Source organism: Phoca vitulina, unplaced genomic scaffold (genome assembly GCF_004348235.1).
Source record: "Phoca vitulina isolate PV1807 unplaced genomic scaffold, GSC_HSeal_1.0 scaffold34, whole genome shotgun sequence".
NCBI lineage: Eukaryota > Metazoa > Chordata > Mammalia > Carnivora > Phocidae > Phoca > Phoca vitulina.
The window spans coordinates 16,888,194-16,901,825 of NW_022589737.1; positions in this window are offsets into that span (position 1 = coordinate 16,888,194).

Consider the following 13,632-nt stretch of genomic DNA (forward strand, 5'->3'; position numbering starts at 1 on the left):
TCTGCAGGCCAACGGCATTATTCCCAGCTGGGTTACTGGGTGCCGATGAGGAAGCAGCCTCCAGAGCAGGCTTTGTTTGCTGGGCTCTCTTCCTTCCTCCCCCAGCCTCACCCCTATCCTGAGAAGACCACCCTCTCCCCAGGCTATTAGCTCATGGACTTTGTTCCTGAATTCCACCCTCTCTGGGCATGCAGATGCCATCAGATGTCCTGTACTGGTCCCTGAGGGGAGAAAACAGGAAATGAAGCTAATTAGAACTGTTACACTGTGAAGAAAGAAGTCACGATAATAACAATAATGCAATCTGAGGACTTTAGCAGATTGGCAGAGGAAAGGAAAAAACCAACAGGGGATTATGGGTCTCTGGGGCATGTGACTTCACAGTATCTGTAATGATGCCACGGTGGTCATCAGAGCCCAGTGTACCCAAATCCTAGGGGGTGCGAGCTACCTGCTTTCCCTACACCAGCCCATTCTCATGAATGCAGCCCGATCTTCCTTCCTGAAGTATCCTTCACCCCTCATACTTTCCCAGGCCAGGCTTCATAAGACCGACGGCCGCTGGCAGTGTTAGCCCATGAAGATAGGAGTGACCTTTCCTATTGGAAACTTTGAGCTCCCACACCCAGTGAAGCAACTGGAGCCAGACTGGTCAAGAGACTGGCCCAAGGTCACGCTGCTGGTTTGGGGGAAGCAGGGCTCCCAGGACTCTAGCCTTCTGGCTTGGAGGGTCTCTGCTGGATGGCACGTGGGTGTGCAACCCCCAGGCACATGAAATGGCCATATTGTCTACTCTATTCCTCATAAAAATGCACCTACCGAGTGCCTCAGACAGCTTCCCTGCACTGTTGATGCCTGAGAAGCTAGTGGTGTCTCTCTGGAAGCTGAACTGTGGTTCTCTTCTCCCTGCCTGTCCAGCTCTCCCAGGAACCTGGGTTTCATAATTGCCACTTCTCCCCTTCTGACTGGGGCTAATTTGCCACCTACCTAAGGAGTCCATCTTCTGTCCTACTTCCCACAGCAGTGACCTCAGTTTACACCTGTCTCTGTGCTCTCCTTCACACCCTGCCAGAAATCGAAGATCCTTGCATTCACTCTGTGCCCTTTCCCCATTTTAACATTTCTGTCTCTAATAGAGAAAAAAAATCATCCTTTAACCACACACTTAAAAATTTGCAAACTAAAGTCACAGATGATTTCACCAAGTCTTGTATAAGCTAGCCGCTGCCAACCTCCCCACCTCCTCTCTTCCCTCTGTCCATTCCACCCTGTTCTCACCATGCTCCTGCCACACTGGCCTCTGCTCAGTTCTTTAGCAAACACCAAGTTCTTTCTTGCCTCATGCCCTTTGACGTACCATTCCCTCTGACAGCACATGCTTCCCAAACCTGCTGGTGGCTAACTTCGACTTATGCATCAAGACTCAGCTTAGATGTTACTTCTTCCTGGAAACCTTCCCCAACCTCTCTCATTAGCTTAGGTCCCTCACTAAATGCTCTTAGATAACCCTGTACTTTTATACCTTCTATCATACATGTGATCATACAATTATTTTGTTTTGTTTTATTTTATTTTATATTTTATTTTATTTCATTTTATTTTATTTTATTGTTTATGTCCTCCAACAGACCAAAAGTAAGCTCCATGAGCAAGTTTCCAGAAGGGACTGATGCTGTATACACAAACATTCTAAATGCTGCTCTCAGGACACTTAGCTGATATGTCTTATCATGTAATCATTTGCATATATATGAAAGCACCTGACAGGAGTATAAATCTAATTGTGGTAGAAACCCCTAGAGTGAGGGATATGTAAAAAATGTTTATCAAATGAATGAACAGATGGATGGATGTCGATAATGCCTTTATAAAAACTTAAGGAGTGAGAGAGAGGTGCTAGCAACTCTTGACAACAGATATAAAACATGGCCAGTGTGGAAGTATAAAGCTATCTATTATTTCTCTTTGTCACTTCTGTGTTTTTGTTTCTCCTTCTTTGTAGGAGCTGCTGTATTAACTTTCTATGCTGCAGAACAAATTATCAAAAACGTAGTGGCTTAAAACAGCACATGTTTATTACTGCAATTACTGTGGACCAGGAGTCCAGTCCAAGCACAGTGTAGTTAGAGTCTCTACTTAGGGTCTCCTAACTGGAGAAGGATTTGCTTCTAAGCTCCCAAGCTCCCTCAGGTTGTAGCAGAATTGATTTCCTTGTGACTGTAGGATTTATGGCAGCTTGCTTCTTCAAAGCCAGCAATAGCATGAGAAAGAGGCTCTAGCAAGAGGAGGGCTATATTTTTATTTAATTACATACATGTAATTACATTTATCCCACCACCTTTGCCACATTCTGTGGGTTAGAAGCAAGTCACAGGGCCCTCCCACCACCAAGGAGGCAATTCATACACAAAGGTATGAATTCCAGAAGGAGGTCATCCTATAGTCTGCCCATCATTGTCTGAAGTCTGCCCCCCGCAATGATACCCATCCCTCCTCCAGTCAACATACATTCACCCCATCCCAAGATTCTCAAGAGTCTCATCCCATTATAGCATCAGCTCCACAATTTCAGTATCCAAATTAAACCCAGCTGAGGATGAGGCTCCCAGGTAGAGTCTGTTAAGTAGAGCTCCCACAACACAATCCTCTCCATCTGTGAGACTGTGAACCTAAAGAGACAAGTTATCTATTTTAAAATACCCAACATACAGTGGTGGGGCGGGCATAAGAAAACAGGATAGATATTCCAGTTCAAGGCTAAAATGAAGGATTAAAAAGGTTCACTGCAGTTTTGAAATCCGACTGGTCAAGTGCTAAGTCCTTGTAATATTTCAAGATGTGGGAATCATTCTCTGTGGCTCTTGGCTCTGACCTCTGAGCTCTTCTTGACTCCATTTTCTGTGTCATCCTTCCTTTTTCATAAAAGGAAGCACATGTTTGAAGCTGAATAGTTTATCAGCCTGCTTCTGGCCGGTAGAATTGGAGGGATTCAGCAGCCCTCTTTCATTTTGTTTTCTCTCTGCTCCTTCCCCTTCATGCTGCTGGTGTTTCTACTGAAATCATTTTCTTAAGAATTTGGTGGATCTCCTATGGATTTCAGGGGAGTTCACCCCATTAGACAAAAGCCGTGCCCACAGATTTTTTAAGATAATCCTTTCTCTATCTGTAGCTCCCGCAGAGATGGTTAAGGCACAACAGCACTCTCAGGCTTTCCAGAAGCCCTATGGTTCAAGATCTGGGAGGTGCACCCTTAATATCTTGAAGTTAAGATGACTGAATAATCTGACCTTCAGTTTTAGCAAAAGATCGTATAGTTGCACACTCAGCTTTCTCTCCATGCCGCACTGTTGGCAGCCATTTCTGACTTTCAGCATCTTTTACCATCTGGAGCGGCTGGAAATTTTCAAAAATTGTCAAGTTCTGGCTCCATTTTGTTTAACAGTTCCTTCCTCAATTTATCCCTTCTCTCACATTTTACTATAAGCAGTGAGAAGAGAGAAATCTTCAACACTTTACTTGGAAACTCCTTAGCTAAATAACCTAGTTCATTAGTTATAAGCTGTGCTTTCCACAGAACCCCAGGAGACAATTTTGCTAAGGTTTCTGCCGACCACAAAGCAAGGATCTCACTTCCTTCCATTTCTAATAATGTGTTCTTCACTTTATCTTGAGTCAATTTAAAGCAACAGATGGTTTCCTTTATCATGCTCCTCTAAATCCTTCCGGCCTCCATCCACTACCTGGTTCCAAGGCTACTCCCACATTTGTGGGTATTTGTAAAGCAGCATTCCACTGCTGGGTACCAAAATCTGTTTTAGTTTTCTATCGCCGTGTGATGAATTACCACAAACTTAGCAGCCTAAAACAATACGTATTTATTATCTCACAGTTTCTGTGGACCAGAATCCAGGCATAGCTTAGCTGGGTCTTCTGCCTAAATAGGGTATCACAAGGCTTCAATGAAGGTGTTGCCCAGGGGTAGGTTTTCATCAGAAGTTTGACTAGGGAAATGTGATATTCTAATTTGCAATAAGAAATATGTATTTAGCCTTTGTCCCTATTTCTGAAAAAGCCCCTAAAACCTTTGGAATTTTCTAAGTAGTAAGTGATAAAATATCTTTTGCTCTTCATAACAAGCCCCTTTCAACCACACCTGAGTTTATGTTCATGAGGTGACTGGAAAGTCCCTAGGGATGGGACTGGTTGTCAGGGAAACCAATCATGAGTAGAGGATTAGGGCTTTCAGGCCCATCCCTCAAAACTGCAGAGTGGGGAAAAGGACTGGACATTGAATCAATCATCAATGGCTGATGATTTAATCAATTATGCCTATGTAATAAAGCCTCTATAAAACCTCAAAAGGACAGGGTTCAGAGAGCTTCTGGATTGCTGAACACATGGAGGTCTGGGAGAGTGGCACGCCTGGCAAGGGCATGAAAACTCCACGTCACTTCCTCCTTACCTTGTCCTGCGCATCTCATCATCTGGCTGTTTATCTGTATCCTTTATCATATCCTTTATTATATAACAAACTAGTCCACGTAAGTGTTTCCCTGAGTTCTGCAAGTTATTCTAGCTAATTGTCAAACCCAGGTTGTAGGTTGAGGGAACCCTTATTTATAATCAGTAGGTCAAAAGTATAGGTGATAACCTGGGATTTTTGATTGACAGATTGACATCTGAAGTTGGCAGGGGGTGGGGGGAAGGAGTCTTGAGGGACTGCATCCTTAACCTGTAGGATCTTGGGTTACCCCCAAGTGAACAGTGTCAGAATTGAGTTAAACTATAGGACACCCAATTGCTGTTGCAGAGAATTGCTTGATGTGTGGGAACCCCACACATCTGGTGTCAGAAATGAAGTGAAGTATGGTAGTCATGTGAGAGTAAAGGAGAAACATGCGGGGCAAGGTTGGGGGAAGCTCCTATTATAGGAAGGATCTGCCTCCAAGCTTCCTCGGGTTGTTGACAGAATTTATGTCCCTGTGGCTATAGGTTTCATGGCAGCTTGCTTCTTCAAAGTCAGCAACTGAGAGAAAGAGACAGACAGAGATGGAGAGAGATTGGCTCTAGAAAGATGGGCACTAGACTCTTATGTAATCACCAGCACATAATCACATACGTTCATTACCTTTGATGCATTCTATTGGTTAGAAGCAAGTCATGGTCCTGCCAACATTCAAGGGGAGGGAATTACACAAAGGTGGGAATACCAGATCACAAGCTACCTTAGAGTCTATCTGCCACAGCACTTTAAGACAAGGGGATATATTCATATACATATATATCCTTGGAAGAGACCATTTCTCGATACCTTAACTTTCCCAGCAGAGGTTTGTAAGTCAGCACCATTCTCCAGAACCAAGCTGAAGACTAAGAGTCATTTGGTAATAATTACAGATACATATGTTTGCATTTATATGAGTTTGGATTTTGAGGAAGCTAATAAGAATGTAAGTGAGAGGAGCATCATTTAGTTGAGAAAGAGGGCGCCTGGGTAGCTCAGTCCGTTTGTTAAGCATCTGTCTTTGGCTCAGGTCATGATCTCAGAGTCCTGGGATCGAGTCTCACATTGGGCTCCCTGCTCAGTGGGGAGTCTGCTTCTCCCTCTCCCTCTGCCCCTCTCCTCTGCTTGTGCTCTCTCTCACGCATTCTCTCTCTCAAAATAAATAAATAAAATCTTTTAAAAATAAAAAAAAAAAAGAAGAAGAAGAAGGAAGAAAGGATCCAGACATTGCTTGGAGAGGGAGAGGGCCCCTGCTGGAAGGAGAAAGGCAGAGGGAATTCCCAGTAGAGAGAAGCCAATATGGCGCTCTTCTAGTCAGGCTCCTATTCCACACCACCCCTGGTGCTGCTCACAGTTTCCTCTGCTCCTTAGTTCTGACACTACCCCCATCCACAAAGAGCATTAAAATTCATGTCTCCCCCAAGCTGACCGTAAAAACATTCATCCAGCCTGGTTCATACTCCCTGTCACTGCCCCATCCTCCTGGCCTCCATAAAGCCCCATCCCCACCTTGACACAACCAAGTCAAATTACTGGGTCCATGTAGCCCACTCAGGCCTAAGCCTTCATTCTGACAAAGCACACCTCAGGCTTTTCCTCCTGAAAGATCTTTCCTCCCTGACTGTCCACTCAGGTGGCCACCATAAGATACCATAGAGGAAATGGCTTAAGCATTGAAAATGTATTTTCTCATAGTTCTGAAGGCTAGAACTATCCAACATCAGGGTGCTGGCACATTTGTGTCTGCTGAGATCTCTCTTCCTGGTTTGTAGATGGCCACTTTCTCACTAGGTCCTCACATGGCTCCTCCTTTCTGTGCAGGGAGAGAAAGAGAGGGGGCTGTCTGGGTCTCTTCTTAGAAGAACGCTAATCCTATGGGATCAGAGCCCCACCCTTATGACCTCATCTCACCTTAATTACTTCCTTAGAGGCCCCATCTCCAAATATGGCCACACTGGCAGTTAGGGCTTTCAACCTAGGCATGTGGGGGGAGAGGAGTCACGCATAGTCTGTAACATGGACCAAGAAGGCTGGGCTCCAACCCCCTCTAAAACCACCTGCTGTGGCCTCAAGAGAATGAATCTTTGAGTTAAACAGCAAAACAGGACATCCAGCAGGAGGAGGTCCAGAATTCTCCTTCAGACCAGGGAAGCTCTGTGTTTGTTGTTCTTAAGGGAGGAGGCCTCCAGATACTTAATTTAGGAAACTTGCCACAAGCCAGATGGATACAGCCAGAGGCTACATATAGCCTGGACTAGAGCTGCCTCACCAGAGTCTTAATTCATTTCGGATAGCTTTTTGTATTTAAAAACCCCACTCTTTTAGTATTAAGTCAAGATCAATGACCATTGCCAAGGGCAAACCTTGAATTACCAATATCATCACTTTTATGTCTTTCATTACATTATCATTATTAATTTTGATATACAGGGATTGATGTACATGTCTAAACCTCTATACTGAATGATATACTTCTTAAAGTCGGGACTTCCTTTTTTATTAACTCATCTCTGTCCCAAACTGCCCAACAGAGTAAAATGCACAGAGAGAAATCTCTCTCTCTCCTTTTTTTTTTTTTTTTTGGTTGTACAAATAATAACTGTAACAGTTAATCAAGTAATCTATGTCCTAGTAAGACATTTAAACTCTACAGTCCCTCAATTTTCAAATTCACTTTCTGCTAAAGACTTGATTCTAAGAAGAAAGAGGGAGGCCTTGCTAAACAAATTAGGAGTGCAAACAAAAGGGAGGAATGTTCTTAAACCTATTTTAAGAGAACAAAATACCTTCAAGTGCTTTAGAGCTATTTTTACACAACTGGGATCATTGAAGTATCAGTGGAGCCACCTGCCACCAGGCAAGTGCTTCGATGGTTGTTCTCATCGCAAACTCTTCTTACCAACCATACGTATCCCCTTCTCTGGCAAACAGAGCTTCCCTTGAAGTAGGCAACTTCAAAGAGACAGCACAGTGCATTGACAAGTCCTCAGCTCGCTCATCGGAAAAACCAGCAAATGAATCTGATGACACTCAGAAAGTCTAAAATAATAGTGGGAACAGCTCCCACTCAATGGGCTTTCACCATTTTGGTTGATCCCTAAGGTGCATTGCAGCTCTACCTGTCTCAGGATAAAGAGCCAACGGGTGTGGGTTTAAGTATTCCCTCCCTCTCTCACCTCCTAGCTGTGTGACTCGCAGCATTTCACCTTCTCTCCCTGACCTTCAGTTTCTGTCTAGATCTGTCCTTCCATCCTGACAACCATACTATGAAGATCAAATGAGGAAATGAGGTAATGGTGAGGCGAGCTCTTTGTGAATTGTAAAAGGATATAGATGTTCGTTCTCTATTTTAAAGTATCCCATCAATCATGTTATGATTTAATTAGCATAGGCCATTTCCCACAAGCTAGGACAAGTGATAGGAATTTGGTTGAATTGTGTTAGCACATCAAATACATATCTGATTACTGGGTCCTTATGCAGACACGCTGTGAAGCAATCTGCTATAATAGTTAATAGTACCCCATTAAAGTCAGCTAGACCTGGATTTGAATCACACTTTCGTAATTTACTAGCCAGCATTTTGAGAACGATACTTGACCTTTCCTAATCTCTGTTGCCTAATCTGCAAAGCAGCATTAAATATGAAAAATAATAACACCTATGTTAAGGACTGAATGTTGGATCCCTGAAATTCATGCATTGAAGCCCTAACCCCCAATGTGATGGTTTTTGGAAATGAGGCCTTTGGGAGATGACTTGGATTAGATGTGGTCATGGGGTGGGGCCCTCAGGAGCGGATTCGTGCCCTCAGTGGTTGACTGAGCCCCTAGGCTTTCTTAACCGGCTTCTTCCCTTTGTCCTTGCAATCCTGGGGTAGCAGCTGCTTCTGTTGTCTCTGCATTGCCTCACTGTCCCCTGCTGGCTTTTCAGCTTTTCTAACACTTGTGTAATCAATTTCTTGGTGGAAGTCTCTCTGGATTCAATATTCAGAATGATTGCCATCCTTCTGTTATTTTCTATTATCTTAGTCTGCTTGGGCTGCCCTAACAAATAACTTTGACCATGTGGCTCAACAACAGAAATGTATTTCCTCCTAAGGCTGATCACTGGAAGTCCAAAATGACGGTGCCAGGATGGTCTGGTTCCAGTGAGAGGTCTCTTCCTGGTTTGCAAATGGCTGCCTTCTCATATACTCACATGGTAAGGAGAGAGAGAGGAAAGAGAGTGAGAGACAGAGGCAGAGAGGGAGAGCAAACTCTCCTCAGGGATTCATGTTAATTAACTGAAGATTAATATGAATTATATGACAGATCCTGGTTATTTCATTGAATCTTTTATGCAAAATAACTAACGTAATGCATAGTTAGAACATGGTTCAGTTAGTGGCAGATCTTACTCATTATATTAGACGTTCTGCGTGTCATCAGATGTCTGATGTACATTTCACATGCGTAATCTCATTTAATTCCAGAGAATTCATGCTGTTTTCCATTTTCCTTCCTATCTGCCCCTGGTGGGTCTTTGCCCTTAGCACCTGAGGGGTACCAGGATTTTGGGTTCAGAACTTGGCCCTTCCTAATCTAGCTCCAACCTAGCTGTCCAGGGGAGTGCCCGGCCATCTGTTCATGGTGAGCCCTACACTATAAGCACAGAGGACTGCTTACCAGTTCCCAGAATGCCCACTCTGTCGTACTTCCCTGAGATTGTTCACACTGTCCCATCATTTCATGCTCATTGTTACCTCCTCTTTGAAGCCTTGAGCTCGGATCACTAACAGAAAGAATCACTTCCTCCTCAACGTCCCTACTCTCTCTTGGTTCCTAAGATTACTGTAGGGATTATCTGATCCCATATTGGTTTGCAGGGTATACATCCTCTTCCCTTGCTAGCCAGGAGCTCCTGGTTGGTGGCTCAGAACCCAGGCTGAGCCCTGGAGGAAAAGGCTCTATGCAGTGTGAAGTGAGGTCTAGAGCCCAGGACACTTAAATTTGAGTCTGAGCTCTGCCACTTCCTAGCTATGAATTTAGACAGGCAAATTCATCTCTGCGCCTCGGTTTTCCCTCTAGCGAAAATGGGGACAGCAAGTGCAAACCATGCCTTAGAGTCATTTTAAGAATTAAATTAGATAATCCATATCAAGGGCTGGGGGCTGTAGGAGGTTTTTACCAAAGGCTGGTCTCCCTTCTCTTTCCTTCTCTCCTAGAGCTGACCGCGGGCTGGTGAGGCCCAGAAGTCATGTCAGGCCTAGTGCAGGGATAAAGGACCAGATAGTAAATATTTTAAGCTTGGTGGGCCGTGTTTGGTCTCTGTCACACATTCTTTTTGTTTTATATATTTATTTTCCTAATAACTCTTTAATAATGTAAAAACCATTTGACAATCGAAAAAGTGGTCACAGGGCTGGGTTTGACCCACTTCCTCCAGGACACTGAGAACCCACAGAAACCTGCTTGGCCTTGGCTTGAGACCCACGCCCCCCCCTTACTATTTCCTTTCTTCTTTTGCTTTTCCTCATTTTAATTTCCTTTAATTTTATCCACGGCCTTTCAGTGTAGGGTTAAGAACCCAAAGTGTGCAATCACACAGGCCTGGTACAAATCCCGGCCGGCCACACTGCCAACTGACTTAGCAACTGTGAGCCAGTTAGTGTAGTGCCTCTGAGACCCAGTTCCGGCACCTTTGACATGACCCTGTGAAGACCTCCTCCTAGAGCTGCTGAGAAGGTTGAGATAGGGGATGGCCATGCACTAGATGGCTGGACTCAGCTCCAAAGGCTCCCAAGAGCCAACTGTTGAATTATTGGAAGTTTGCAAGCCAGCTCCTTAACCTCTGGTAGCTGACATCAGCCCCGGTGAGCATACTGGCTCCACACAAATCTGCAAACACTGCTGATCAGCCTTCCCCGCTCCCCCCAGCCGGTTGTGAAACTTGTCAGCACCCCACTGCCCTGGAGGTACCTTTATTCCTTCACCCCTGTTGCTTCCTTCACTTTCCCTGTTCCCAGCTGCACACTTCGGGGAATTAATGATGCACCAGGAGGAATCCTGAGACAGGAAAACACGCTCTCCCAGGAAAATCTCAACAATAAGGTCTTCACAATTCACACATCCACTGAGCCACTGTTGTGTTTTCAAGCTACATATGGTACCCACTCAGTGAACACCAGTTATGTTGAAAAGCGCTCGGTTTTCACCAGGGAGATCGAGGCTTTCCTGTACATGCTGATAGAAGAGAGGGGATTGTTCTGTGATTTACCAAAATGTTGAGAGCCCAGGAGGCCTCCAGCCAGATAAAAGCAAGTAGAGTTTCTGAAGACGCCATATAAAACTGACAGCTTCTGTTAATAAACCCAAGAGGAAAAAAGAATTGGCGGGGGGGGAGGGAAATACTTAGCTAAGTTGAATGGAAATTTCTAAAAGCTTATTTGCCATATTCACATGGCTGGCAGAAAGGAGGAAAAAAGAACTGTATAGGCACTTCTTTGGAGATTTCCTAGAATTCTCTCCCAAACTTGGTCTCATTGACCATCCCCAGCTGTGAGGGAGGCTGGGAAATGCAGCCTTGCAACTGAGCTCATCGCCACCCGAAATATAGTCTGGGCTCACTCACTAAACAAGGGGTAAAAAGGATTATTGGGCAGTGGTGTCTGCCATAAATGCCTCCTATGTCCAAATTTCTGTGTGTGAGGGGGAGGGTGTGTGTGGGAGGGGTGTGTGGGGGGGGTGGGTAGGTGGGTGTGGGTGGGTGTGGGTGTGTGAGGGGGTATGTGTTTGAAGTGAGAGTATGTTTCAAAATAAGAAAAGCATTAGGACATTCCCTAACTGAGAGAACGTGGAGTCTAGTCAACAAAACTCACACCCAAATACACACACACACACACACACGTGCATACACATGCACACTTATGCACAGCAAGCCCTTAAGAGGTGAAATAAATGAATTAAAGAAGTAAAAACAAAGAACTGTGGAAATACTATGTTAATTCATGCTGCCAGTGCCCCAGACTATATCGTGCTTAAACTCCATGCTTGGTTTCTCCCAGTTTGGTCTAGAATTTGTGTGAGCGTTATTCGTGTGCGTGTTTGTGAATGTACTCATCCCTTTGGTAAAGATGGAAGTGGATGGAAAGCAAAATGAGAAACTCTTTCCCAGTTTCTTTCTATTCTTTTCCTTCATGCTCTGATTATGTTGAACCAAGAAAAAAAAACCCATTGCAATGCCTTTATATATGTATATATGTATGTATTATTATTCCTGTGTCTGTTCTTCAAACAGAAAAGATTTGAGACCTGCAGAGAGACATAAAAACAAGTTTTAAAAATCAGAAAATGGGAGAGAAAGGTAAACCATCCAAAAAAAAAAAAAAAAAAGGGCAACATAGGTGATTAAGAGCTTGGGTTGCAAGACTTAATTTCAACCCTGCTCCCTTCCCTTATTAGCTGCACAACTTTGGGCAAATGACCAAATGTTTCTGTGCTTTCACTACCTACCTGTAGAGTGGGAATTATGATACCTAACACATTAAATGAATGTGTATGTATAAGACTTAGAATAGTACCTGGGATATCATCAAAGACAGTTGCACTTGTTGTTTTGTTATGATTACCACACTAGGAAAATAAGTTGAAGTCAAGATCACCATTAAGACTTGTGATGACATCTTCATTGTTGTCACAGTGCTGGCACTAAGTGCCACTTTTTCATTTGTCTTTCTACGTGTCCCTAAAATCGGGGTAGCATCGCCTGCCTTGTAATGGTGTCCATGAGGAGCAAATGATCCAGCATCGGTTTCAATGCACAGTGCTGCCACACAGTAGGTGCTCATTACACATCTCCTCCCTCCCTTTCCCCCTTCACTTCTAGGACCCACCCAGCCTCTCACCCTGAGGCTCATGGATCACTGACTCCACCTCACACATAGATCAGGAGCAGCCTTCATTTGGTCCATCTTGTTATCTACACACCAAGCCTGACACGCCCGGCATCTAACGGGAGCTTGATGGGAGTTGATTGAATGTTTGGTCAAGAAAGGCAAAATGAAGGTGGGCTGCATGAACAAGGCATCAAGTTAAGGGCAGGAGTGGAAAGGAGGACACTGCGTGGAATTTACATTGCTCCCATGACTTATCTTGTTTCACTTGTCTTCTGGGAAGAACAGGAGCCAGGCACCTCCTTCTCTGTGCTTCACAAAAGAAGTCTGCTTTCTTCTCACTTTTTTTGGCATAAATATTAAATTGTAGGCCAGCAAAGGATAAAAGGATGGTCCCTTTAAACTTTTTGCCAAGGGAAAATTATCAACAATTCAGTTATCCATCTTGTTTTGCCTTTTGGAGCCCACCTGATACTCTGAGAGAGGTTCCGTACACTTTCCATCAGCACGTGTTCCCAAAGAGGCGGCGAGACAAGAGCTCCTCTCCTCGCATCCTCAAACAGGAGCTGAGAGGCTCCTGAAGCTCTGTGAGCAGCAAAACCCTGTCTGGGGCTATTAGCACCTTTCCCAGAAACCTCAGCCTTGTCCAGAAATGCTGTTCACTGCCAGATATCATGGTTATAACAATCGTAACAGTCAGTCATTGGGAGTTTACCCTACCCCTGGTGTGGGGTCTAAGAACTATATGCTCTGTTTCATTTAGTCATCCCAATAGCTGTATGAAGTAGGTAATACTATCATCACCATTTTGCAAGCAACAAAACTCAGAGTGGCTGAGTCACCTGCCCAAGTTCACAGCTAGTTAAATGCTAGAATGAAGATTTGAACCCAGGATAGGATTTCTTTTGCCAGCTAGTGCCTCAAAGCCATCACTGATAGGTCTTCTTTGAGGGGACAGAATGTGCAAGGGGACCTTGTTAGCTTGGTGTGATTTCAGAAGGCAGTGGAGAGTGAGTGGTTCAGGGCCCAGGGCATCCTTGAGTGAGGCAGATCTGGATGGCTGCTAGGAAATAAGCTGAGAGCCCCGAGCCCAGGGAGAGTGTGAGAAGCAACTAGGCAGGCAATGGTGTGGGAAGAGGAGTGATAGGCATTCATTCATTCATTGATTGCTGTAACCCACGAATGTTATCCACAGATATCCCAGATGCTGGGAATAGTGGTGATCGGGAGGGGAAGACACGGGTCTCCACCCTCA